This window comes from Mirounga angustirostris, unplaced genomic scaffold (assembly GCF_029215605.1).
Source record: "Mirounga angustirostris isolate CCGP_5_RB_7025 unplaced genomic scaffold, mMirAng1.0.hap1 SCAF_2, whole genome shotgun sequence".
NCBI lineage: Eukaryota > Metazoa > Chordata > Mammalia > Carnivora > Phocidae > Mirounga > Mirounga angustirostris.
Window position 1 is genome coordinate 50,625,691 of NW_026991710.1, and position 23,908 is coordinate 50,649,598.

Consider the following 23,908-nt stretch of genomic DNA (forward strand, 5'->3'; position numbering starts at 1 on the left):
GTTGATTACATTTCCCATCTTATTAATTAAAACTTTACTGACATCATTAAACACATCTATTTCATAGTGATAAAAATCTTTATTTTATCCACTATTTTTATTTTTGAATGATGACTTTAACTCATGTTTAATTGAGAACTTCTTCAGGTCTCTACCACCACATCTTCCTAATCAGTACCTGTGCCCCACGTTCTACCTTTTCTCCTATTATTATGGGTAGATTATTAAAGCTACCACCTTATCCAGTAACTTTCGTTTTGTCCACTAGATCTCACCTCCCTTGACTTCTCCTGAAAATGCTCCTAGCAATTCTACCTTGTTGTCATGGATCTATAAATCTTCCCCATCACAGGTTCATCTCCATTAGCATACAAATATGTATTTATATCATCCATTTGAAAACAAACAACAAACCAAAACAAATGTGTCTGGATCCCACCACTCCCTTCTTTTGCTACCATGTTTCTCTTCAGTAAAACTCACTGAAAAAGTTGTCTAATCAGAGGTCTAATCGCACATCTGTTATCTGAATCACAGCTTAGATGTGCTGTCTCATCTGATACATGGTTTTTCCAGGACAAAAGTTGCCTGTATTAAGTAATAAAATGCAGACTGACCCTGATTCTCAGTTTTCATGGCTCCCACCCATTCTTTCTTCAACCCTTTCCATTCAGACTTTTGCCCTACCATTCCAGAAAAAAGTATTTTTATAGATTTCATACCTCCATCTCAATAAAATCCTCAATATTATTGAACTATAAACAGCATTTGCTGTTGATCTTGCTTCTCTTTGAAATCTATGCCTCAGTTATATCGTCAGATATCATACTGATGAAGGATAGTTGGAAGGCAGGCAGGCAGGGACAAGGGGTCCCCCACTCTAAGAAGAAACCACCCTTAAAAGGATTTTACACCATCCTGGAAGGAGACCTCAACCCTTTCCCATGTGACAAAAACCTGATTGGATGACAGGTGCAGGGAAGGTTAATCAGATTAAAATAGCCCCCCAACCAACCCATAAAAACCCCTAGACTTAGAAACTCTGGTGGCAACCCTCTCGGGTCCCCTCCTTCCTTGGGAGCTTTGTACTCTCACTTTACTATTGCTCAATAAACCTTGCTTTGCTGCCCACCACTCTGTCTGGTCTACCTCTTCATTCTTTGAAGTGGCGTGACCAAGAACTGCAGGCATCAACATGGAACAATTCCTGTAAGAATACTCTCATGCTTTCCCTCCTTATTGCCCATTCCTTCTCCAATTCCCTTTCTGGTCTCTCCAAAACTCCTCAAGCTCTAAATGTTGGTGTGTCTTGTTTCTTAGGTCTTGGATCTCTTCTATTTTACATATTTACTTCTGCAGATAATGCCAGATTTACTAACCCTTTTATGATTGTTACAGTATTTCTTTGTCTTCATTATTACACTGGCCAGGGTGTCTAGCAAAATACTGAATACTGATCAGAAGTGTCAAAATGGGCATCTTTACTTTGTGTTTTTTTCCCTTCATTTTTGTTTCCCTGAGGTTGCATCCTCTGATAAAGAATTGATACCTAAGATTTTCTCAGTCTTGGGTTTTAGGGAAACCAGATTAAGACTGACATCTTTATATGTAGGCCCTAGAAATTGTTTAACCACACCAAAGATCCCTGTTTGTTACCATCCTGAATGCCACTCTTACCTAGATGTTGATTATGGTCATCTCCTTCCTCTTGTTACTGACAGTTAATTGCTACCACTTTCTCGTTGATGGTCTGGAATTCTGCCATCTTCATTCAAATTAGAGAGTCCCTCTCAATAGCAGCATCTCCCGTCTTAATTCTACCCTACAAACAATCCCTGTGGTACACTTCAAAAAGACTGATACTTCTCTCACCAATGCATACTCAGTGACAGTACATATTGCTCAATATGTACTGAGTCCTGTCAGACATAATTTAAGACTTGATGATTTGGTAGAGCACTTTAATTCTGCTTCATTTTTTCTATCTTCTTAACACTTGATAATATTTATATTTATATTTATTAAAGACTATTTTGCATCATTGCTTAAATTCACATAGGCTGCAACTAAATGCAAATTCGATCAACCAGCTGACTAAAAAGTAAGAGCTACCTTTTGCTGAATTGGCTAGCACATAAAAACCCAGGCTCACTACCAAATGTGCTATATCAGTTAATTCAGTCCAATTGAAATTCATATTTTTCCCTTCCTTGGTCCATTTCCACACAAATTTCTAATGTTTGTTTCTACCACATTAATCACAAAAATCTTAGACATATTTTCATATACAAATCTTGCCAGAGTTCACATTTAATATTTGTCCATCTGTAGGCTGAGTGTTGACACTAGTTTGGAGATTAAAAAAAAAAGTTGGTAAAGATTAGGCATAAAAAGATGGACATTCTCTTGCAAGGTGATTACCTCAAATGAATTTCCTTATAAGGTATTCAGTGCTAAAACAACTTTATTCAGAATAGAGAAATTGTTTTTTTCTGCTTCCAAGGAAGACTCAGTGGCATTTAGAATTCACATTATTGAGAGTCAGTCAATATCAAAAAGTCCCTTTTCTATTTCTTGGAATTCTCAATACATGCTCCCCCTTTCACATAATGACCTAAATAGATTGTGAATTTAACATATGCTGTAATACTACAAATTCCAAGATCGGATTCTACCTGGGATTTTCAACAAAGTCTTCCCTAAGACTTTAAATTTTCTTCTAGCTAGAATATGGACATGATGACCAAGCATCTTATATTCTGCTGATCAAAGCAGAATTTTAGAGATGGATTTATAAAGAGAAGAGCAATGGGCCACAGGAAATATGTAAAGCTATATTATCTTGGTCTTTTAGTGAGAAAAGGAGAACAATTTTATTTTTATTTTGTTCAGGCCACTTTTATTTGAGTTTCTATTTCATCAGGCTGAATTTATATCTTGATACTGTATCCATAATTTCCATAGATATGCATTTCTTTTCATAAAGAAAAAATTATCTCTATTTTTTTATTAGATGATTTTATTATGCATAATTAAGCACAGCACAGATTGCATGCCAATTGATTATTTGAAAGTAGATTTCTATTATAAAAGAAAGTATTTTAAAGTGGCTCAAAAATAAACTAGTCCCTCTTTCACAAATTTCTGCTAATGTGGCTTTAATGAACAGTTCTCTTAACAGTTTCTCAAGTTTGCTGGCAATAAAACAAAACAAAGCAAAACAAAACCAGAATTAGAAGAAAACAAAACAAAATGAAAAAGGCCTACACATTTTACAGATTTCATTTGACTAAAAGCACTAGTTTTTTATACACAAGGTATCTCGAAGTAGCATAAAATACAAGTGTTCTGTTAGTTTTATAAATATTTTTTTTAAGTTTTATTTATTTTTTTTTGTAAAACATACAAAATAATAAGAAACCCAAGTGCATTATCTATTTCAAGGCAAAGTGCACATTTTCAGTAAAGGAATTTGAGGATCGTCTTCTATTTACTGAAAAGGGCACCACTGAGCCTGGGAATGGAGCGCAGAAGTAAACATGCTGGTGACTTGTCTGGTTGGCAGGATACCAAACCCAGCGGCGCTCAGCTGATCTACCTGATTTTTCTGTTGAAAGTGGTGTTATTAAAACTCTAAGGAACATTCCAGATATCAGTCTAAGAAAAACAGCTTGACACTCAGTATGCATCACAAAAACAAAATAACAAAATATCACTATAATGATATTTTTATGAATCCTTTGGTGCAAGAAAATATTAGCCAGACAACTTTTTTTACATAATAAATTCTGAAGATACAAGAATAATGATTGCAAAGGTTTATAAGGAGAGACAGTATATATTGAAAGAAATATAAATGTAACAATGAAAAACTCAAATGGGAATTCTAATATTCATGAGACCTATTATTTATTTATTTATTTATTTATTTATTTATTTATTTATTTTTAGTAAATTGAAGTGTATTGTACAGCTTTTGGATTTTGAAAATTATCTAAGCTAGTCACTCAAAATTAATCCTTCTTTGTGAACATTACTTAGGTTTCCCTATAGTTATGAAAGATGACTGATAATAATCACTTTGAAAGCTTTTTGGCTACATTCTTCTCTGATCATAGTCTCCAGGATAAAATATGTGGTAGCTAATTGAGCAAAATATTCAGAAGCATCTTGTGAAAAATTGTTATTTTTCCTGATATTACCCTTGAACTTCTGGTACCAAGTGAACCTTTCCTTTAATAAATGAAACATTAGGTTCACAATAACGTATCTTTGTCTTTGGTCTCAAAGAAATTTGCTTTCCATCAAGGATGTAGAAGAGCAGAAGTTCTGATTTTCTCAGAGACATAGCTGCAAACTTTCCTTCCATAAACTTTGGGAACAAAATTAAGAGAACACTGGAAAAAACATTCTCACTTTTCATTGTTCTAGGCAGTCTAAATTTTGTGTTGAATCAAATAAGACTCCTGAGATGACTACATTTAAATTAATAATTTAGTCCCTTGTATGTCAATATTTTATGTAAATAATAATTAACAAAAGTAATATATAAAAATACATAATGGATAAAAGTATACTTTATTCCTTATCCAGAGACAATCATCAATAAAATATCATTATTAATTTGTGTAAACTTTGATATGCAAATATTTTTTATAAATTTTTATCAAATTCTACCAAAATTTTTAACATGCTTTCTTTTTTAAAATTTTTTATTGTTATGTTAATCACCATACATTAAATCATTAGTTTTTGATGTAGTGTTCCATGATTCATTGTTTGTGCATAACACCCAGTGCTCCATGCAGAATGTGCCCTCTTTAATAAAGATTTATTTATTTTTATTATTTTTTTGTTTATTTTTTTAAGATTTTATTTATTTATGAGAGAGAGAGAGAGCACAGAGGGGGAGAAGCAGATTCCCTGCTGAGCAGAGAGCCAAGTGTGGGGCTTGATCCCAGGACTCTGATATCGTGACCTGAGCTGAAGGCAGACACTTAACCTACTGAGCCACCCAGGTGCCCAAGATTTATTTAGTTTTAGAGAGAGAGAGAGAGAGAGACAGAGCATGCATGAGCATGCGGGTGGGGGGGCAGGTGGGCACAGAAGAAGAAGAAGAGAGAGAATCTCAAGCAGATGCCCCACCAAGCAATGAGCCCAACGTGGGGCTCCATCTCACAACCCTGAGATCATGACCTGAGCAAAATCAAGAGTCTGACACTTAAATGACTGAGAAACCCAGGATCCCCTGTTGTGGATATTTTGTATGCTATCATATTCCTCCATAATTATTTAAAGGTGATTTTAAGAATTGATTATTTGAATGCTTTTTGTTGCAAAAAAAATAGAAAATTAATGTGACTGTAGAGGAAGAAAAATTTTCCTTTTTTTAGTTTTAGGTTCTTTTGCTGGTCTAATTATTAAATTGACATAAGACAGATTAACAGGAGAAAGCAAATTTAATTTTATTCATACAGAAGCCCCATAAAAATATGAGACCCCAAAATAGGCAAGTGAGGTTTATATGCCCTCTGAGGTAAGGGATGAGAAAGGGGCCTGTGGCTTCGAAGAAAGGAGGGCAATTCACAGGAAGATAAGAGGAGTTTGTTAATCAGATGTTTTCCCTGCCAGACAGATAAGTTTTTCAGATAAAAAGTTATCTCTAGTAATAGCTCTCTCTCTGGGATAGGCCGCCTATCTAAATTCTCTTAGGCAGGTAAGGGAGAGGTAAAAGTTTTTCCTGAGTCCCCTGGCCCTTGATTGCCTTCGATACAAAATAATCCACATGCCAAAGTGACCCAGTTTGGGGTGGCATATTCTGCTCCCCTTCATTGTTTAATCAAAAGGAGAAGGCTTTAAGTTGTAGAATCCAACACAGAGTTAAACAACCAAGTTTTGTTATAGACTGAAAAATTGAGAACCAACAAATCAAGTATTTTTAGAGCTCCCTCTCGATTCTTATCTGAGTTTCTTTTTGCACGGTAATAACCATTTTTTTTTTTTAAATAATATAATCAGCTTTCTCCACATGGCTGTATTATGACTGCCAAAAGTTTTAAATTTTACATCTTAAAGATTTAAAAATCTATGAAAAAGCAGATTAGGCGTCTCAGTCCCAAGACCAAAGTTTTTAAGGGGGGCACTTATTGTCCCAACTTGGATGAGTTTTCAATCCTGAACCAACCAAATGTGGCCATTATGGTATGGGCATTTATAAACTTAGAGGAAGAAAATACCTTTTTTCTCATTTTTTTCTTTTAATTCACCTTTCATTGATAATTACTGAACTGAACATTTGTTTTCATTGAACATTTGTTTTCATATGTCAATTATCACCTTATGCATCTCCTTTGTTATGCTATTAATAGCTTTAAATTTTTTGCATTTAGTATTTTATAAAATTTCATATAAATTTTCAAATGAATTTTTAGAGTGCATATTTTCTCCAGGATTTCAGATGTCTTTTATTTAACACATTCAATGGTGTTATCATATATAATGTTTAAATTCTTTACTGAGCATAAAATAAAAATTAGTAATCAAAATTCTCTTGGTTATTTATTTTCATAAGTTGCAAGGCAGGGCAGTATCATCTCTCAATGATTCTAATATATTTATTTTTTCTTCATCATTTGAAGAGGCACTTTCAGTTAGCCATTCAAACTGATCAATGATCAATGTCTTTAGGTCCATGTCATTTACACAATTTTTTTTTTTTTTTTGCATCTATAGCTCCTAAAATCACCTTCATTTTTTTTTTTTTTTAAGACTTTATTTATTTGACAGAGAGAGACACAGCGAGATAGGGAACACAAGCAGGGGGAGTGGGAGAGGGAGAAGCAGGCTTCCCGCAGAGCAGGGAACCCGATGCGGGGCTCCATCCCAGGATGCTGAGATCATGAACTGAGCGGAAGGCAGATGTTTAAAGACTGAGTCACCCAGGTGCCCCCACTTTCAGTTTTAAGAGATGCTCATACTATGAATCGTAAGGGGGATTGTCTTACTAGGTATCGTAGGCTGTTTGGGCTGCTATAACAAAATACAATGGACTGGGCAGCTTATAAACAACAGATTTATTTCTCTGAGCTCTGGTGGCTGAAAGTCCAAGACCAGGGTGCTGACATCATCAGATTCTGGTGATGGCCCTCTTCTGGACTGCAGACTGTGGACTTCTCACTGTGTCCTCACATGGTGGAAAGAGCTAGGGAGCAACCACAGGGTCTCTTTTACTTTTATTTATTTTATTTTTTTTAAAGATTTTATTTATTTGACAAAGACACAGCGAGAGAGGGAACACAAGCAGGGGGAGTGGGAGAAGGAGAAGCAGGCTTCCCGCGGAGCAGGGAGCCCGATGTAGGGCTTGATCCCAGGATCCCCGATCATGACCTGAGCTGAAGGCAGACCCTTAACAACTGAGCCACCCAGGCACCCCCAGGGTCTCTTTTATAATAGCACTAATTTTGGGGTGCCTTCGTGGCCCAGTTGGTTGGACGTCTGCCTTCTGCTCGGGTCGTGGTCCCAGGGTCCTTGGATCAAGCCCCACATCAGGCTCCCTGCTCCGCGGGAAGCCTGCTTCTCCCTCTCCCACTCCCCCTGCTTGTGTTCCCTCGCTTGCTGTGTCTCTCTCTGTCAAATAAATAAACAGCACTAATTTCATTCATGAGAACTCCATCGTCATGGCTTAACCAACTCTCAAAGGCCCCATCTCTTAATATTATCTTATTGGGCATTAGGATCTCAACATATGAATTTGGGGGAAACATAAATATTAAACCATAGCAATAAGGAGCAATAAACTCATACCTCAGATCTCACTCTCCAGGGAAAATACTTATCAAGTAAAATGAGGAGAATATGTTCAGTTTTTAATCTCTCCCTCCCTCATTTTCTTGTTCTTGATCAATAAGTTGAATTCATGTGACTTATCCTCTAATTTTATTCTTTAAATAAGGAATTCTGTTATTTTATTTAAACAAAATATATTCCTCTTTCAATTTTTCCTTTGTATGCATAAATTGGCCTACCCTATCTTAAAATTAAATCTGATTTAATTTTTTATATTTTTATATTATATATTTTTAAATTTTTTATACTGTTTCTATTTCTCTTACGAGATTTTTTTTTACAATTCAAACTATAAACCATTTGCACATAGCTGAATATAACATGTGATATGGTTTTATTTTTCCACTCCCAAGTAAAATTTAGTAGAGAGTAAAATAATTTATATAAAAACAAAACCTGCTTACAAAATATAGTAAAAAAAAAATCTTTCATAAAAACAAAACTATAAAATCCCAATGTATACCATTGGTAAACATGAGGAAAGGTTTTATATAAATAAAAAGGTAAGATTTATTTAAATAGCTAAAGTTGTGAAGTTCATGTAGAGAGGTACTAGTTTTTTGAACAGGAGGATTTGATATAGTACATATAGTTAAATCCTCTGATATTGTAAGTTTTAAAAAAATTCTAATTAGTGCGTGCTTGGGTGGCTCAGTCGGTTAAGCATCTCCCTTCAGCTCAGGTCATGATCCCAGGGTCCTGGGATTGAGTCCTGAGTCCGGCTTCCTGCTCAGCGGGAAGTCTGTTTCTCCCTCTCCCTCTCCTCCTCCCCACCCACTCCTGCTCTCTCTCTCTTTCTGTGTTTCTCAAATAAATAAATAAAATCTTTTTAAAAAAATTAAAAAATTCTGGGCGCCTGGGTGGCTCAGTTGGTTAAGCTACTGCCTTCGGCTCAGGTCATGATCCTGGAGTCCCTGGATTGAGTCCCACATCAGGCTCCCTGCTCGGTGGGGAGTCTGCTTCTCCCTCTGACCCTCCCCCCTCTATGTGCTCTCTCTCATTCTCTCTCTCTCAAATAAATAAATAAAATCTTTAAAAAAAAATTAAAAAATTCTAATTAGTATTCCAATTTTAAAATTCTTGAGATGACTAGTAGATAATTTGAGTTAAGTTAATTTTGTACTTTTGGACTAAGCTCTTGATAAAGAGTACAAAACAATCAGTACAAAATATGTGAAAGCAGCCTTTGAAAAGCATCAAAGAACTACTAATGAGGAACTGCAAGTCTAGGATCTGAAAGAGCAAAGGAACCAAGGATCTAATTTGGGTACCTGAGGTCAATATTGCAGTTGGAATAGATATCAGTGGCAAACCATATCTGACCAATGGAGTAACAGCTACTGAGTGAAGAAGAGCCCCAGCATTAGCCCTCCTTACCACAATAGGGAACCAAAAGCAATATTGTGAATTAGAGAGATTCATGCCCCATGGGTGAATTACAGAGATTGCTGCCACAATCAAAGACTAAAATGCAACATCAGTGATTCCTTTTAATCCCCTTTTAATTAATTGGTTTCTCCTGAGCAAAAGACAGAGTGTTCTGGTACAAATGACATTGGATTATAAGCCTAATCAGACAGGGACTCTAAACGGAATGCTGTTCAAAACATGATTACTTTAATGAAGAAAATTGAAATAGTTCTTGATAACAACTGGTAAAAAGTCAGTAAATCTGACAATACTCTCCTACCCTGACTCCCTGCAAGCAATAAGCAGATAAAGGTAGTAAAGTTTGTTTTTACTCAGCATGCATAGCAATAAAATTTCACTCTCCTATCTGTCTACATCAACTCCTCTGCTGTCCTGTTTGAATTCACAAGGAAGGTGATCATCTCTCAAGACCAAGTCCACATACTGTTCTATTATATTGATGACCTTCTGCTGATAGAATATGGTGGGCTTGAAAAACAGGTATCATAGATACCTTAAGAACATACAAAATACCAGAGGTTTCAGAGAAAACCAATTAAATTTCAAAGGCCTGTACTTCAGTGAAGTTTTTAAAGTCTGAGATGTATCAGAATATCCCCTTAGTGAAAGGTGAATAAACGCATCTTGTATCACTACCACTAAGAGACTAGCATAATCTTGGTAGGCCTTATTGGATTTTGGAAGGAGCATCTGTATTTATGTGTGCTATTCTGAATATTTATTAGTAATGTGTGTTAAAGACAAATTTGAGTACTGACTTAAATTTTTAGGTAAGGGTGCCTGGGTGGCTCAGGTGGTTAAATATCTGCCTTTGGCTCAGGTCATGATCCTGGGGTCCTGGTATGGAGTCCCGAGGAGGGCCCCCTGCTCAGTGGGGAGTCTAGTTTTTCCTCTCCCTCTGCCCCTCCCCTCTGCTCCTGCTCTCTCTTTCACATGCTCTCTCTCTCAAAATAAATAGATAAAAGCTTTAAAAAATTTTTTTTTTTAGTTGAGTCCTTACAAGGGAGACCAATTATTATATCACTGCTTCTCTGAATAAAAATATTCAGGCAGAATTTACAGGCAAAACCTCAAGTTCAGCTTGTTACTTGGAAATTATAGATTCTGATTATATGAAATTTAAGTTAGATTTGATAAAACTAAACACAAGACATTTTTACTCAGTTTTTCTCAGGATGCAAAGGTTTTAGCATTTTCTGTTTTTCATGACATCTCAATATTCAAGACTTGAGGAATTTAGCATCCTTTTTGGACATTAGTGTGGTATAATATGTTTTATATATGATATGTTTTTAGATATATCATGTTAGTCATGATGAAAGACAGGAGAGATGAGGACAAGATGACAGTTTTTCACTTTTTTCTTCATTCCTTCTATGGTTTATTTCTGTTATTCTCTGCCTTAGCACAGATTTAATCAAATATAGTTATTCAACAATTTTGCGATTTTTTTCATTACTTTGATATTTTTCTATTTTTGACTGATTTTATTCACATAAGTATACAAGACATGCTGATTACGATTTTAATTAATTTTAACAATTAATTGTTAACACCTCTTTGCTATGTAGTTATCAAAACTTGAAACATAAAATATTAGGACTAAAAATACAGGTAGACATTTCCTGGAGACTTTGTAAAGACTTGTTGTCTATAAATTAAATCTATACTTCTCTAAATATTTTTACTGCCCCTAATAATTTCTCTCTTTTGAATCCAGGAAACAAGGAACATCTATTCACTGCTATCAGATTTTGCCTAGGATATCAAATATTAACAAGTATCTTGTATTCTCAATATTTAAAAAAAAATTGATATTTGATTTACTTTAACTTCTTGAATATTTACAGTTATTTAAGAGTCTGTGAGTAATAACACTAATATTTGGATCTCCTGTGGGCAGGAGATCCTTTTGTCTTTCACTTAATTACTATCCTTTTGATGTTATTTTTGAGTCCCAGATACAGTATATGAAAAACTGTAGAGATAATTTTATCCTCTGGATGATGTTGTCTTTCTTTGCCTATAGAGAGATTGCCCTTTCCCAGCAACCAGGGGAGATTCCCTTAATCAAATCACAATTAATCTGACTTGAATCTGGACCTAAACCTGTGAATATGGTAGAAAAATTAAAAAAAGAAAGAAGAAGGAAGGAAGGAAGGGAAGAAGGGAGGAAGGGATGAAGGGAGGGAGGGAGGGAGGGAGGAAAGGAAGGAAGGAAGAAAGGAAGGAAGGAAGGAAGGAAGGAAGGAAGGAAGGGAGGGAGGGAGGGAGGGAGGGAGGGAGGGAGGGAGGGAGGAAGAAATGCCGGCCATAAACACTTTGCAGCTCATGTAGAGACTATTTCTTTAAATTTTGAATCTGGGCTTGACGATATGACTTGCATTTGGCCAGTGTTAGCAAATGGGATACAAGGAGATCTGGGAATGTACTTGCACATTGGCATGACTTTCCTTGCTAAAGGGAGCCCAACCTCAGTGTGAGTAGCCTGTTACAGAAGACCTGTGTAAAATAACCAAGACACCCTGGCTGACAGCTTACCAACAATCAGACATATGAATGAGGACATCTTGAGATCATGGAGCCCCAGCCAAACCATCCACTGACAGTGGTGAACCAAGGCAAGAACAGACCAAATTGCCAAACTTCAGAATGATTGTTGCTTTAAGCTACTAATGCTGGGGGTGATTTGTTACATGTCTTAGGCTAATTGATACTAGTCAATTTCTGGCTTACTTTCACTCTTATGGTTATTTCTTCATGATTACAACTGAAAGCATGGGCATGTTTACCAGTGAGTCTCCGTCTTGGCAAGCACTGAAATCCAATTTTTGTCCCCCTAGATGCATGATAGTATCAAAAACTCAGCTGCTGTGATTCTCAGCACATTAATCATGGCTCCTGAATAGGCCAACACCTCAAGGGAGAAATTAGCATCAAATATTGGCTCTCTCTGGGATTTTCTTCTCCCCAGGATTTCACTCAGCAAATTCTATCTATTATAGCAGCAGTCCAGTATCTTCAAATTATATATATATTTTTTAATGCTTAACTTTATTCAGAGAATGTTACTTTGAAACAAGCCAAGTCTGATACTGAAAGAAATTGAATTACATGCATTAAATTGTACAAGTTTCTCTTCTCTGTGGATTATAAACTCCTTGAAAAAAGGGCTATATGATTTATTTACCTTTGAGTCCCAACATAGAACATCATGTCTGAAACAGAATTTCTTAACATTTTCCTATTGGGATTAAAGTAAGTTTGTTATCAAAAAATGAAAAAAAAAAGAAAAGAAAACGTGGTGATTGGGAATGCAAGTTGAGATTTATACGTAAGGGCCAAGGAAAAGCTTTTGTTACAGGTAAGTTTTGATGTTTATCATCAACAACAAAGCATTCATTTTTTAAAATTTTATTATGTTATGTTAATCACCATACATTACATCATTAGTTTTTGATGTAGTGTTCCATGATTCATTGTTTGCATATAACACCCAGTGCTCCATTCAGTACGTGCCCTCTTTAATACCCATCACCAGACTAACTAATCCCCCCACCCCCATCCCCTCTAGAACCCTCAGTTTGTTTCTCAGAGTCCATAGTCTCTCATGGTTCATCTTCCCCATCCGATTCCCCGCCTTCATTTTTCCTTTCCTGCTATCTTCTTCTTCTTTTTTTTTTTTACATATAATGTATTATTGTTTTAGAGGTACAGGTCTGTGATTCAACAGTCTTACACAATTCACAATGCTCACCATAGCACATATCCTCCCCAATGTCTATCACCCAGCCACCCCATCCCTCCCACCCCCTCCACTCCAGCAATCCTCAGTTTGTTTCCCGAGATTAAGAATTCCTCATATCAGTGAGGTCATATGATACATGTCTTTCTCTGACTGACTTACTTTGCTCAGCATAATACCCTCCAGTTCCATCCACGTCATTGCAAATGATTTCATTCCTTCTGATGGCTGCATAATATTCCATTGTGTATATATATGTGTATATATATATATCTTTATCCATTCATCTGTCAATGGACATCTTGGCTCTTTCCATAGTTTGGCTATTGTGGACATTGCTGCTATAAACATTGGGGTGCACGTACCCCTTCAGATCCCTACATTTGTATCTTTGGGGTAAATACCCAGTAGTGCAATCGCTGGGTTGTATGGTAGCTCTATTTTCAACTTTTTGAGGAACCTCCATACTGTTTTCCAGAGTGGCTGCATCAGCTTGCATTCCCACCAACAGTGTAGGAGGGTCCCTTTCTCTGCATCCCTGCCAACATCTGTCATTTCCTGACTTGTTAATTTTAGCCATTCTGACTGGTGTGAGGTGGTATCTCATTGAGGTTTTGATTTGGATTTCCCTGATGCCGAGCGATGCCGAGCACTTTTTCATGTGTCTGTTGGCCATTGGGATGTCTTTGGAAAAATGTCTGTTCCTGTCTTCTGCCCATTTTTTGATTGGATCATTTGTTCTTTGGGTGTTGAGTTTGATAAGTTCTCTATAGATTTGGGATACTAGCCCTTTATCTGATATGTCATTTGCAAATATCTTCTCCCATTCTGTTGGTTGTCTTTTGGTTTTGTTGACTGTTTCTTTTGCTGGGCAAAAGCTTTTTATCTTGATGAAGTCCCAATAGTTCATTTTTTCCTTTGCTTCCCTTGTCTTTGGCGATGTTTCTAGGAAGAGGTTGCTGCGGCTGAGGTTGAAGAGGTTGTTGCTTGTGTTCTCCTTTAGGATTTTGATGGACTCCTGTCTCACATTTATTCTTTGATCCATTTTGAGTCTATTTTTGTGTGTTGTGTAAGGAAATGGTCCAGTTTCATTCTTCTGCATGTGGCTGTCCAATTTTCCCAACACCATTTGTTGAAGAGACTGTCTTTTATCCATTGGACATTCCTTCCTGCTTTGTTGAAGATTAGTTGACCATAGAGTTGAGGGTTCATTTCTGGGCTCTCTATTCTGTTCCATTGATCTATGTGTCTGTTTTTGTGCCAGGACCATACTGTCTTGATGATGAGAGCTTTGTAATAGACCTTGAAGTCCGGAACTGTGATGCCATGAGCTTTGCTTTTCTTTTTCAACATTCCTCTGGCTATTTGGGGTCTTTTCTGGTTCCATACAAATTTTAGGATTATTTGTTCCATTTCTTTGAAAAAAGTGGATGGTATTTTGATAGGGATTGCATTGAATGTGTAGATTGCTCTAGGTAGCATTGACATCTTCACAATATTTATTCTTCCAATCCATGAGTATGGAACGTTTTTCCATTTCTTTGTGTCTTCCTCAATTTCTTTCATGAGTATTCTATAGTTTTCTGAGTACAGATCCTTTGTCTCTTTGGTTAGATTTATGCCTAGGTATCTTATGGTTTTGGGTGCAATTGTAAATGGGATCGACTCCTTCATTTCTCTTTCTTCTGTCTTGTTGTTGGTGTATAGGAATGCCACTGACTTCTGTGCATTGATTTTATATCCTGTCACTTTAGTGAATTTCTGTATGAGTTCTGGCAGTTTTGGGTGGAGTTTTTTGGGTTTTCCACATAAAGTATCATATCATCTGCAAAGAGTGAGAGTTTGACTTCTTCTTTGCCGATTCAGATGTCTTTTATTTCTTTTTGTTGTCTGATTGCTGTGGCTAAGACTTCTAGTACTATGTTGAATAGCAGTGGTGATAGTGGACATCCCTGTCGTGTTCCTGACCTTAGGGGGAAAGCTCTGTTTTTCCCATTGAGAAGGATATTCGTTGTGGATTTTTCATAGATGGCTTTTATGATATTGAAGTATGCACCCTCTCTCCCTATACTCTGAAGAGTTTTGATCAAGAAAGGATGCTGTACTTTGTCAAATGCTTTTTCTGCATCTATTGAGGGGATCATATAGTTCTTGTTCTTTCTTTTATTCATGTATTGTATCACATTTATTGATTTATGGATGTTGAACCAAACTTGCAGCCCAGGGATAAATCACACTTGGTCATGGTGCATAATACTTTTAATGTACTGTTGGATCCTATTGGCTAGTATTTTGGTGAGAATTTTTGGATCCATGTTCATCAAAGATATTGGTCTGTAATTCTCCTTTTTGATGGGGTCTTTGTCTGGTTTTAGGATCAAGGTAATGGTGGCCTCATAAGACGAGTTTGGAAGTTTTCCTTCCATTTCTATTTTTGGGAATAGTTTCAGAAGAATAGGTATTAATTCTTCTTTAAATGTTTGGTAGAATTCCCCTGGAAAGCCATCTGGCACTGAGCTTTTGTTTGTTGGAAGATTTTTGATGACTGCTTCAATTTACTCAGTGGTTATAGGTCCGTTCATGTTTTCTATTTCTTCCTGGTTCAGAGTTGTTAGTTTATACATCTCTAGGAATACGTCCATTTCTTCCAGATTACCTAATTTGCTGGCATAGAGTTGCTCATGATATGTTCTTATAATTGTTTGTATTTCTTTGGTGTTGGTTGTGATCCCTCCTCTTTCATTCATGATTTTATTTATATGGGTCATTTCTCTTTTCTTTTTGGTAAGTCTTGCCAGGGGTTTATCAATCTTGTTAATTCTTTCAAAGAACCAGCTCCTAGTTTTGTTGATCTGTTCTACTCCTCTTTTGGTTTCTATTTCATTGATTTCTGCTCTGATCTTTATGATTTCTCTTCTCCTGCTGAGTTTAGGCTTTTTTTGCTATTCTTTCTCCAGCTCCTTTAGGTGTAGGGTTAGGTTGTGTACTTGAGACCTTTCTTGTTTCTTGAGAAAGGCTTGCATTGCTATATACTTTCCTCTTAGGACTGCCTTTGCTGCATCCCAAAGATTTTGAACAGTTGTGTTTTCATTTTCATTGGTTTCCATTAATTTTTTTAATTCTTCTTTAATTTCCTGGTTGACCCATTCATTCTTTAGTAGGATGCTCTTTAGCCTCCATGTATTTGAGTTCTTTTCTACTTTCCTCTTGTGATTGAGTTCTAGTTTCAAAGCATTGTGGTCTGAAAATAGGCAGGGAATGATCCCAATCTTTTGGTACCGGTTGAGACCTGATTTGTGACCTAGGATGTGATCTCTTCTGGAGAATGTTCCATGGGCACTAGAGAAGAATGTGTACTCTGTTGCTTTGGGATAGAATGTTCTGAATATGTCTGTGAAGTCCATTTGGTCCAGTGTGTCATTTAAAGTCTTTATTTCCTTGTGGATCTTTTGCTTAGATGATCTGTCCATTTCAGTGAGGGGCATGTTAAAGTCCCCTACTATTATTGTATTGTTGTTGATGTGTTTCTTTGCTTTTGTTATTAACTGGCTTATATAATTGGCTGCTCCCATTTTAGGGGCATAGATATATAGATGTATATACCAACAATTTACAATTGTTAGATCTTCTTGTTGGATAGACACTTTAAGTAGGATATAGTGTCCTTCCTCATCTCTTATTATAGGTCTTTGTTTTAAAATCTAATTTGTCTGATATAAGGATTGCCACCCTGGCTTTCTTTTGGTGTCCATTAGCATGGTAAATGGTTTTCCACCCCCTCACTTTCAATCTGGAGGTGTCTTTGGGTCTACAATGAGTCTCTTACAGACAGCATATCGATGGGTCTTGTTTTTTTTATCCAATCTGATAGCCTGTGTCTTTTGATAGGGACATTTAGCCCATTTATATTCAAGGTAACTATTGAAAGATATGAATTTAGTGCCATTGTATTGCCTGTAAGGTGACTGTTACTGTATATTGTCTGTGTTCCTTTGTGTTCTATGTTGCTTTTAGGCTCTCTCTTTGCTTAGAGGACCCCTTTCAATATTTCTTGTAGGGCTGGTTTTCTCTTTGCAAATTCTTTTAGTTTTTGTTTGTCCTGGAAGCTTTTTATCTCTGCTTCTATTTTCAATGACAGCCTCACTGGATATAGTATTCTTGGCTGCCTATTTTTCTCATTTAGTGCTCTGAATATATCATGCCAGTCCTTTCTGGCCTGCCAGGTCTCTGTGGATAGGTCTGTTGCCAATCTAATGTTTCCACCACTGTTGGTTACAGATCTCTTGTCCCGAGCTGCTTTCAGGATTTTCTCTTTGTCTCTGAGACTCATAAGTTTTATTATTAGATGTCGGGATGTTGACATATTTTTATTGGTTTTGAGGGGGGCTCTCTGTGCCTCCTAGATTTTGATGCCTGTTTCCGTCCCCAAATTAAGGAAGTTCTCTGCTATAATTTGCTCCAATATACCTTCTGCCCCTGTCTCTTTCTTCTTCTTCTGGGATTCCAATTATTCTAATGTTGTTTCATTTTATGGTATCACTTATCTCTCAAATTCTGCCCTCGTGATCCAGTAGTTGTTTATCTCTCTTTTTCTCATCTTCTTTATTTTCCATCATTTGGTCTTCTATATTACTAATTCTCTCTCCTGCCTCATTTATCCTAGCAGTTAGAGCCTCCATTTTTGATTGCACCTCATTAATAGCCTTTTTGATTTCGACTTGATTAGATTTTAGTTCTTTTATTTCTCCAGAAAGGGTTTCTCTTAATATCTTCCATGCTTTTCTTCAAGCCCAGTGAGTATCTTTAAAATCGTCATTCTGAACTCTAGTTCCGACATCTTACTAATGTCCATATTGATTAGGTCCCTGGCATTCAGTACTGCCTCTTGTTCTTTTTTTTTGAGGTGATTTTTTCCATCTTGTCATTTTGTCCAGAGGAGAATAGATGAATGAGAGAACAAAATGCTAACAGGGTAGCAATGACCCCAGAAAAATATACACTAAACAAGAGACCTGAAACTGGGGAAAAAGAAAGGGAAAGAAAGAAAAAGATAAAAAAAGAATATGATCAAATATGATCAGGCTGGTGCATAGAGTAGTGCCACACACTAGATTTTGGGCATATTTTGGTCTGTTAGGAGAAACTGCCTCCCAAAATTTTAAAGAAAGAAAAAAATATATATGTACAAAAATAAGGGTTAATATGATAAAGGGATGGACTATGAATGTACAGATGAAAATTATTAAAGATTTTATAAAAGGAATTGATAAGAAGTTGCTTGAAAAAAGAAAGAAGAGGAATTAAAAAAAAAAACTGGAGGGAATGTGATCAGGCAGGAGACTAGAACAAAGCCTTACACTAGAGATTTAGGGTATATTTTGGTCTGTTAGAAGAAACTGTATCCCAAAATTTTAAAGAGAGAACAACATATATATATATATATATATACCAAAAATAAGGGTAACTACTATGAAGGGTTAGAATATGACTCTAAAAATCAAAAATAAAAAAAGATTTTATTAAAAAGGGATTGATAAGATGTTGGTTGAAAAAGGGAAAAAGAAAAATTCAAAAAAAGAAAAAGAAAAAGAAAGTTAAAAAAAATTAACTTTGAAAGAGTAAAGAATCAGGGGGAAAAACGCTATGAATTCTATGTGCAGTATTCCCCTAGCGCTGGAATTCTGCTGTTCTCATTGATCGGTAAACTTGGTCTTGGAGGGCTGTTCTTGTTGATCTTCTGGGGGAGGGGCCTGTTGCAGTGGTTCTCAAATGCCATTGCTGGAGGCAGAATCGCCTGCCCTTGCTGGGGGCCGGGCTAAGTAATCTGCTCGGGTTTGCTCTCGGGAGGTTTTGTTCCCTGCAAGCTTTCCGTACAGCTTTGGAGGATGAGAGTGAAAGTGGCGGCCTCCCAATCTCTGCCCCAGAGGAGCTGAGAACTTGGGTCCCCACTCTGCAGTGTGCCCCCAGAGAAAAACAATCAGTCCTGTCTCCCCAGTATCTGGCTGCACTCCGGGCTCACCTGGCCTGTGACTGAGCATTTCTATCTCTGGAGCATGACCCTGTGTGGAGTCTCCAAACCCAGCAGATTTCTGTGGTGTGCTCCCGTGCCACTCCTCCCAAGGGAGGAAGGGGGGGTCTCCCCAGATCTGCCACTTGTTGTGTCCCTGCTGGAGGCGCAGTGTCCTGACTGTGCCGTGGATCAAGGTTTATGGCAACCCCGAGCTGAGAGCCCACTCCTCGGCTCTGTCTCTGCAGCCATCTTCCCTCCTCCAATCCCTGGGAGCTCTGCTGCACTCAGGCCCCCCTGGGTCGGTCTGTGATCCTGAGGGTCCTGAGACCACACTGTCCCGCTAGGGTTCCACCCCCCCTAGCCACTGGAGCGACATCCCTTGGCAGAGCCGACTTCTAAAAAAGTTCCAATTCTGTGCTCCACGGCTCTATCACTTGCCAGAAGCAGCCGACGGAGGCCCCCTCCCCTGCCATCTAGTCTCCTGAATATCTCCTTGGATTCACTTCTCCACACGTCCTACCTTCCAGAAAGTGGTAGCTTTTCTGTTCAGAGATTTGCTGCTATTCTTTTCTTCGATCTCCTGTTGAGTCTGTAGGTGTTCAGAATGATTTGATCCCTATCCAGCTGAATTCCTGAGACCAGACAAAATTTAGGTCTCCTACTCCTTTGCCATCTTGCTCCTCTTACCAGCATTCATTTTTTTTTTTTTTTAAAAACAGTCTTTGAACACTTTTGTCAGCCTGTACTGTAGCATTACAAGATAGTTAAAAAATGGTCCATTCTCTCAAGGAGCTCAATTTGTATGTAGAACAAAAGAACCATTTAAACTTCACAAAATTATATCATTTTTACCTCTAAAATATATCTCAGATAGTCTCTTTTATATTTATGCTCCTTGCACTGTCTCCATCCTAGTTCTAGCTGCCATTTCATCAGCCTAGTTTAGAGCTACAGCTTCTCAAAAGTCTCCTTTTCAACACACACCATTTCCTCCAATTCATTCAAATGATGAGGTCAGAGTGATATCTTTAAAATTGTAAATGAGATCACAAGGCTTTTATCTCTGCTTAAAACTTTTCATTGTCTCTTTAACTTTCATTAGAATCCAAATTCCTTAGCCCAAAATTCCGGAATGAACGTGCTTCTGCTTTCATTCCCAACCTCTCATCTCATGAATCTCTCCATCCGGCTTAAATGTTTGCTGTTTTCCAGGTTTTTTTGTCTTCTATTAGTTAAAAATTCTATCAGACTCTCTCCTGCCTCTGGGTTTTGTGCTTTCTGTTCTCTTTAACAGCATGTCCTTACCTGTGTTTTCTCCTGTGAGCTACTTATCAAGCTATAGGACTCTGACAAAGCTGTACTTTAGGGAAGATTTCTTTGACTCTACTCTCTAAAAGAGGTCCCCTTTACCTCCCCATCCTCCATCTCCCAGAATATAGCCACAACATGTTTATCAGGTCAACTCTTGACATCTGGTCATCAATCTTTCACCACACCCCTGCCAAATTTAAAAATTTTGTTGATACCAACTTATTTGAAGAATCAACTTAGTATATGCTAAGAATATAGTTGGGTAGCTCAACTATTAATTAGTTGATTTGTCATTTCCACTAAAGCACAAGGCCAGCAAGTACACAGGGATTGCCTGTTTTGTACTCTATTTAATTCCCTATGCCAACCGTATTGTAGACAATAATATGCACTAAATGAATTTTTATTGAATCAATAAATGAAAACATGAATGTGTAACAGGTGGCCTGAAAAGTCCTGGGGATCTAGAGATCAGCACAAATTGTCCTGTTAAGTAGATTTCAGTGTTGTGAAGAAATACCTGGGCAAGATAACAATATAATACAAATCTATTGAGATAAATGTCATGCAAGAGGAAAGAAATGCTCACTTAAACTTGACCTTAGTAGAGAAAACATTCTATTCATATTAGAAATAATGTTCCACCTTCTACTTTTCATCAAAGCACATTTTCCTAAGCTTTAGATCATAAAAGCTCTAAGAGACATTTAAACACTTAGTATAATGGCTAGCTAGTAGCAACATATTTAATTTCTTTCAGAAAAGTCAAATTAGTGTAGAAGTAAGAACACTAGTCACTAGGAGTAATGTGCAATGATTTCTGGTAGCTTTGACATAAACTTGTTTGTATCTTATTAAAATGTTTTTATGACCTTAACATATAAAAATATGTATTAAAATATGCCTAAGTATATAAAATTAGAAATTCTGGATTAAGCCTCCATAGATTTAAATCACAGATCCCTCAGTTTCCAGGTATAGTGCAACATAACCATGGGCCAACTGTTAACACTCTATGCTGTAGCTTTTTTTAAAAGTGGAAATAAGAATAATACCTATCTCATAAGGTATTTTACATGTTTAATAAGGGAATTTATATCAAATTATTGCAATATACAATATTAATATAAATTGTATGTAAAATATTTAGTTTTATTGACTTTATTTATAATTTTAAAAGAAGAAAAATTTGAAACCCAAGCTAGAGATTAATTGGTAATATGTTTGAAAAGCTGAAAAAATATGTATACCTTTGCCCCAGATTTTTATACTTTAAAGAAGGTACTCTGAAGATATATTTGCATTTCTTTTTTTTTTTTTTTTAAAGATTTTATTTATTTATTTGACACAGAGAGAGACAGCGAGAGAGGGAACACAAGCAGGGGGAGTGGGAGAGGGAGAAGCAGGCTTCCCCGCAGAGCACGGAGCCTGATGCGGGGCTCGATCCCAGGACTCTGGGATCATGACCCGAGCTGAAGGCAGATGCCCAATGACTGAGCCACCCAGGTGCCCCTATATTTGCATTTCTTAACGAAGGATTAGCTGCAATAAAATTAATTAAAATATTCATAATATAGAAATAACATAAATATTGAATAATTTAGCATGTGTTAAACACGAAGCACTTATATATATAGCCATTAAATCATGTGCTAGATGAATCTTATTTTTAAGGATAGATGTTATGTATTGTAGGTTGTAACATGTTTTCAAGAGGTATATTTATTTATTCCTATATGCATCAAATTTAATCTGATAGGATATACATCAGGTGATTGTTGAAACATATGGTTTCAACATATGGCTAATGAAATAATGGGCGTTTTTATTTATTTTATTTTATTTTATTTTATTTTTTAATTTAATTTTATTTATTTCAATTTTCCAGTATTTTCACAACGTACTTATTTTATTTATTTCAATTTTCCAGTATTTTCACAACGTACTTATTTTATTTATTTCAATTTTCCAGTATTTTCACAACGTACATGGGTTTTGTATATTGATTTTTACTTTATTTTAAGAAAACAAAAGCTTTAAACTATAAGAAGATAGTTAAATAAAAATTCTGCAACTGGGAGGTAAAAAAAAAAAGTATAAAATCACTCATGTGGGCTCCTTCTTATGTACTTATTTTGGAAATAAATTAACAGGAAAACATATTAACAGGAAATCATCTCTGCTAGAATGTTCTCATTACTTGGCTGGTTGTGTATATCTTTTTTCAGTGGAATTTTTAGATTTTTTTCCAAGTGTCCTAACAAAAAAGATCTACTTTAAACTAATATTGCTCACTTATATCTATCAGGCTTTCATAGAGTTCTAAAAGACTACTTAGGAGACTTCTGAGGAAACAAGTAACTATAAAATAATAAGTTTTTTGTTTCATTTCTTTGTTTGCTTTACAACTTCATGCAGAATCTAATGTCAGAGGTAGAGTAGTCTGGCAGAGTAATATAAGGGATTGATGACAAAGCTGGTGCTGAACATAAAAGCAGCACAGCAAGTAAACACAAGTATATGGAATCAGAAAAGGATTTCATATGGGCAAATAAAGTTTAAGACCTTTAGTTCCACAACACACCACTCTGACATCATGAAATACTGCATAACAAATAAGAAAGTACAATATTTAAAGGACAAAGAAACTTTAAATATGTTCATGGCTGCACATAATTTAAATTTGATAAGTTATAGTTCAAAGTCAATTGGGTGGAGCTGTTCAAAGGCAATGTTTTCAGCTACTCATTTGAACTATATATTTTTCTCCTAGAAAATACAGTTTACATTTCCAATGAGTGTATGTTTGGTTAATATGACCCTTGTCATGTTTTGATTTATATTCCAATTTCATTCTTATTTTCTTAGCTGTAACAGAAGCCTCTTCCCATGCCTCTGCAATTTAAGGCTTTTACTGAAACACAAAGGAGATGGTCATAATAGTTAAAACTGTGATACATTATCTGGCTGCTAAAAGGTGATTTTAACATTAATTGAATATATTTAAACTGCTTTTAGTGTATCACGGGGAGTATGATTACTTACTAGATAACTAAGTCTACATACTTTAAAGTTTATGTACCAGCAGGCTTTGCATATAGTCACATGGACCCCACTTTCTATAGGACCCTGCACTTGGTTTAATGCCCTACTGTTGTCATCTTAAAAATTTTAATAGTCTTCAAATAAGCATACCCACATTTTCATTTTCTGACCTGAAAGCTATATAGCCAGTTCTATGCACAAAAAATTAAAGTTTACTATTTTAATAGTCATAATATACTAATAGTCATAATATCCAATATATCATTCCATTCAAGTTTGCTGTCATCCCTTTATATTTTCTAAACTAATGTTTTTCAATTACCTCTTGATGCATAACTAATTATTCCAAAATTTAGTAACTTAACAAAACCCATTTCATTATACCTCATGATATTTTGATGAGGCCAGAGCTTTCACGACTGTGACTGGGATCATGTGGCATTATTCATCCGGCAGCTAGAAGGTCCAACATGGTGTCACTTACAATGCTTGGTACTTTGATGAAGTACCCCCTTTCATTT